Here is a 6,192-nt window from a genome sequence, read left to right as displayed (position 1 = left end):
TGCATTAGTTATGAAAAAAATGAAAATAATTTATGCAGGGTTATGTGACAGTAAAACCAAGATCATTCATTTATACTACTTCCTCATCATCAAGAACAAACAAATGGAAACAATTGAGCAATCTTATTAGGAATCAGAAGATTGGTTACAAGAGAAGTTGACTGACTTACGACAAGATCAAACATCGAGTTCTTTACAAGATGTATCGAATCAAATGATCTAGGTGCTGGAAACCAAGCCTGCTGATAAAGAGGAAATAGTTTTTAAAGGATATCAGTGTTATCAGACTAATGCGTCAAGAAGGACAACCTACCCTGGAGCATCCCACTCAAACCTAGGGAAGAGCCTCATTATTCATGAGCGATTTAAAGACAAATTCAAGCAGTTGAAAGAAGCAATTTGAGCTATGAAGGTTGTTAATGCCTCCAACAAAGAATTAGAAGCTAGAGAACTAAGTTTGGTCCCTGATTTGGTCATCCCACAAGAATTTAGGGTGCCTAATTTTGAGAAATATGATGGAACCAGTTGTCCCCTAATTTATCTGAAAATGTTTTGCAGAAAGATGGAAGGGTACTTAAATGATGATAATATGCTTATTAATTACTTCCATGATATTTTTGCTTGGTCGGCTGTAGTATGGTATAACCGTTTGAACCGAGAGCATATCAAGAGATGGGTCAATCTAGCTGATGCTTTTTGGGACAATATCGATATTTCAAAGGTTTATCCCCAAAATGTCAAGACCTTCAAAGAATAAGGATTAAAGCTACTAAAAGCTTTAAAGAATATGCCCTAAGATGGAGAGGAGTGGCAGCAGAAGTTCAGTCTTCCTTGTTAGAATAAGAAATATCATATATGTTTCACGATTCTCTTTCAGCTCCTTTCGAGTTAATGGTGGTAAATTCGACAAAGAACTTCGAGGATCTTTTGACAACTGGGGAGTTAATTGAAAATACAATCAACAAAGGAAATTTGAAAGTCACTTCCAAAAGACCAACTGATCAAGAAGTGAAAGATGATAAGGTGAATGAATGTCATGTCTAGATCCCCCACATTTGAAAAATAAAAGGAGCAGCTAGTCGCTCAAACCGACCAAAGAAAGTCTCAAGATCGAGAAATACTTTGAAGGTGTTCCAAACTTCTATCTCAGATCTGTACCCCCATTTGATTAAAGGTCATTACCTCATATTGAGGCCAAGAAAAGTATCACCAAACCCTTCTCCCACAGTTATGATCAAGATAATGTATATGATTTCCACTTGGGGGCATCTGGGCATTCTACGGGGAATTTAGGCCGCTGTTAAAAGAGATAGAGATGCTTGTGGAAAGTGGAATGCTGACACAAGAATTGGTGGAACAGTGGATGACGAACTCGATTGGGGCATCAAAGCACAATATAAAGCATCTATTTGAGTCAAGTGCCGTTAAATTAGATTAGTAATGGGGCATCCTAATTAGGAAGAGATCATTTCATCCATCATGAAGCTTTATTCCATTTTTCATCATTTTGTTTGAATTTGTTTTTTCCCCTTTCTCATTTTTTTTTTGTAATGATATTTGAATAAACTCATGCTACTTTAAAGATGGTAAACATTGAATTGAATTTGCAGTCTTGTAGTTCTTTTAATATCAACTGAATTAAAAAATCTTTAAATGAATAGAGTTATAAATCTTTAACAAAGTGACAAGATTGAAAACTGATAAAACAAGGATCCTAGACCTTATCCCAGAAGATACACTCGAACACCATAACCTTTTCTTATTGGAACCAATCTAGCCTTCTCTCTGCATGAAGAGACAATTAAGGGATGGGCACTCAAGTATGTAATGATGGGAAAATGGGTCATCTTGCACATAATATTGTAAATTTTATTGGTTTCTACTTTTGATGATCTTCACATATAGAATAGTCGAGTAGGTGAATCTAGTTTAGGCTAGTTGCTTGGAAATTGAACTCTAAAGATGAGATTTTTTTACTTTCAACAACACCTAGACTATAATGGGTTCTTCTTGACAAGCTTAAGAAAATGAATATGTATGCTCATAATGTAATTATATATGTATACAATAAAACTTGAACTATCCCTCTAGGGCAATTGGTTAAACGCCCCGGCTTTATGGATAAGATTCAGCTAGCCCGATAAAGGAGATTATAATATATATATATATATATATATATACATAATAAAGTTGAATTCAACTAGCCAAACAATGGTAAATTAAATCAAATTTATCTAAATAAGGAGTTTCAGTAAAGATGGACTAAGGGAGGTAAGGAACACATGTTATAGTCAATTTCACACGAGCACTCAGGAATTTCATTTTTAGATCGATATTTCTACATTGCCTTTGTTAGAGGAGTCTACAAAGCTTGAACAAATGAAAGATTTCAGAGAACTGAAATGGAAGTGTTCCAAAAAGTCTACCAATTGAATATGCTAGTTGTTTTATTTTGTCTGCATCCACTTAATATGCCAAGACAAGAAAGAATGATATGTCACAAGGTTCACATGGGCATATAAACAAATAAGTATGTCTCAATGGTTGAAACTTAAGAAAATAAGAAAGCCAACCTGAAGCCAACCCATCAATTTTGATACTTGTCAAAGAACTATAACTCTGAAAAATTAAAGAGCTATTGATTCTTTTTGATATTTTGTGAACTCATGTTTATGTTTTGATTCGATTGTTAGCCTGAATTAAGGGGAAATACTTTACAAAATTCTTATATTCTTTGATTTCTAAAATAAAAGAAATGAGAAAAACATTTTCAAATAGGACAGTCTCAAATGCGAAAAGTCCTTGGAGCAGATAATGTCATTTCTTTCTCTATTAGGGAGAGAGAATAAGCGATGCCAGAACATAAAACACTCTACATTCTTGAAAGCAAGTGGTCCAATAGATCAGAAAGACTGGGGAATAAAACTTCTAACACTTCCTCGTGACGTTGTCGGAAACCATCGAAAAGCAGATGATTACCTTATTTGAAAGAGGCCCATATCCCAGCTCATGGCAGAATGCAAGAGTGAAACCAATCAAAAGATGAAATTTTGGCACTCAATTAGGGATGGGTCATGAAAATACCCACTTTGGGGCATGACTAGAAACCTAGATCATATTGAGATGACAAAATTCAAACCAAGAAGACATTGAGAATGAGACTCACAACTTGGAGTGGCCTATGCAGAACATGAATTTGATCAGAACTTACCTTGTAAATCAAGTCAGTCAAGCATCAATTAATGGCAGAGTCCCGGACAAACAACTTTGATAGCGCATTTGAGCCAATGACAGAAAGGGGTATCAGGGTCATATTTCCGACCATAGCAAGAATTCGAGAGAGAAAACACTTCCTCCGAAATGAAGACAAAAAACAAAGACCACACGATGATTGGGCAGATCTTCAAAGGTGCAAGCTTAAAATTATAAGTTGTTATACTGATATCTGAGTAAACCCTAGAGAGAAGTGATCAAGTAGAAGAAGACCGAGTTCCCCACTTTGAAGTCAAAGAAAATTGAATCAACATTTATGCATTCATGAGAACATCATTTGCATAAAAGAAAATGCATTACATTGATACATTTAATTGCATTCGTATTTTACACACAAACACATGGTTTTTACAAATCTTTCAATGAAAAGAGAATATGATGTGAAAATCCCGACAAGTGAAAGCTAGAATTCAAACCTCAAATATAGGAAATCATGTTTAAAGATGCAGAACCTGAAGACATAAGGGCCTAATCCACAGAAAAATCATTACTTTGAAGTAGGGCATTTTACCCAACCATTAAGTTATTTTTAAAATTGAGAAAGCGATTTCCAAAGTATCTCATTTAAATCTTTTTTGAAAATGAAGTTTTTGAAAAGTAAGAAAACAATTTCCAAAGTTTTTTTACTCAATAAGTCCTTCAAGACATTAGTAAGTCTTTCGAGCATGATGATTAAATTCTTCGGGTCATCTATCAGTCTTTCGAGCAAGATGATAAGTCCTTCTGGCCATCAATAAGACCTTCGGGTATGATGTTTTCACATGATTTTCAAAAAATGAGAAAGCGATTTCCAAAGTTTCTCATTTAAAACTTTTCTGAAAATGAAATTTTTGAAAAGAAATAAAACAATTTCCAAAGTTTCTTACTTAGTAAGTCCTTCGGGCCATCAGTAAGTCTTTCGATCATGATGATTAAATCCTTCGGTCATCTATCAAGTCTTTTGAGCAAGATGATAAGTCCTTCAGGCCATCCACAAGACCTTTGGGCAGGATGTTTTCACATGATTTTCAAAAAATGAGAAAGTGATTTCCAAAGTTTCTCATTTGAATACTTTCTGAAAATGAAAATTTTGAGAAGTAAGAAAAATGATTTCCAAAGTTTCTTACTTAGTAAGTCCTTTCGGGCCATCTGTAAGTCTTTTGAGCATGATGATAAGTCATTCGAGCCATCCGTAAAACCTTCAAGTATGATGTTTTCACATGAATTTGAAAAATGGGAAAGCAATTTTCAAAGTTTCTCATTTAATATTTTCAGAAAATGAAATTTTGAAGAATAAGAAAGTGATTTCCAAAGTTTCTTACACAATAAACTATTTCTAAAATTTGTAAGTCCTTCGTGGCCATCAGTAAGTCTTTCGAGCATGATAATTAAATCCTTTGGGTCATCTATCATTCTCTCAAGCAAGATGATAAGTCCTTCGGGCCATCTGTATGACCTTCGGGTAGGATGTTTTCACGTGAATTTGAAAAATGGGAAATTGATTTTCAAAGTTACCCATTTAATACTTTCAAAAAATGAAATTTTTGAAAAGTAAGAAATTGATTTCCAAAGTTTCTTACCCAGTAGACTATTTCCAAAATTGATAAGTCTTTCGGGCCATCAGTAAGTCTTTTAAGCATAATAATTAAATCCTTCGGGTCATCTGTCAGTCTTTCGAGCAAGATGATAAGTCTTTCGAGCCATCTATAAGACCTTCGAGCAAGATGTTTTCATATGGTATTTGTAAGAAAATGATAAAGTTATTTTCAAAGTTTCTCATTTAAAATATTTTAAAAGGAAAAGAAAAGAAAATAGAAAGAAACAATGAAATAGTAATAAAAAAGGAAATAAAAAGAATAAAAAAACCTTCAGATGTGATAATTACTGGCATATGTGTCTTTCCCATGACCAACACATGAGAGATTGAGGCAAGTCAATGGAGAAGATTTCGAATACATATGAGTTGATTGAAATAAATGACACCTGCATATTAGACCGAGTCACAAGATTGCCAACGAAAGAAGATTCTCCTTTGAAAGAGAAAATACACTAAAATTGCATTAGTGCACACATTTTAGGCATAAACAAGACCATGACATTAATAAATGCATGATGACAAATGTAATTAAGTATCTACTTGTTTCCCAAAAGAAAGTTGAATGTTGAAGATACAAAAACCTCAAGATGAGAATAACCAATTCAAAATTCTGAAAAGAGAAATGTTCAAATGACACTCGAGCCAATGCAGATTCCCATATCTGATTTGGTCTTCCTGAAGAGCAGTGAAACAATTTGATTCCAATTCATTCTTCCCTGAATAACATCGAAGTGAATTAAAATCTTTCAAGATCTGAATACCCGAAAGAGTGGAATAGATCGAGTTTGACCTACCCTGAAGTTACAATGGAGCATACTAACTTTTTGAATTCATAAATATGACCATCCTTTGGACTTTTCTCTATTCTCGTTGCACAACAATAAGCAAAAAGGAACAGTTGCAGACGTTCATTTTATTTGGAGTTTCATTCGAGTTTTTCTTTATATATATTACATATTAATAATTACTTATTACATATTAATAATTACTTATGATTACACATTAATTATGCTTGTGGTCATATATATATATATATATATATATATATATATATATATATTGATGGGAACGTGTAACCATTGCATATGTATATGTGTATAAATATATATATAATAAGTAATTAAGTAATCAAATATATATATATATATACACATTAGTTTAAAATGTATGAAATTTTATTTTTATTTTTCTGTTACAAGGCCACATTAAATTACAAAACAACCCAACGAGTGAGTCCGGATTGAGGCTCGAACAATAGCCAAACCCGAACCAAATTGGAAGCCCAGTACTGCAACCCACTAGGGTTTTCCTACAAGTCTCCAGCGTCGCCAAGTGATCTGAGT

The sequence above is a fragment of the Hibiscus syriacus genome, unplaced genomic scaffold (genome assembly GCF_006381635.1).
Source record: "Hibiscus syriacus cultivar Baekdansim isolate YM2019G1 unplaced genomic scaffold, ASM638163v2 tig00110691_pilon, whole genome shotgun sequence".
Lineage (NCBI taxonomy): Eukaryota > Viridiplantae > Streptophyta > Magnoliopsida > Malvales > Malvaceae > Hibiscus > Hibiscus syriacus.
The sequence above is the reverse complement of the archived record's forward strand: the minus strand, read 5'-3'. Positions refer to the sequence as shown.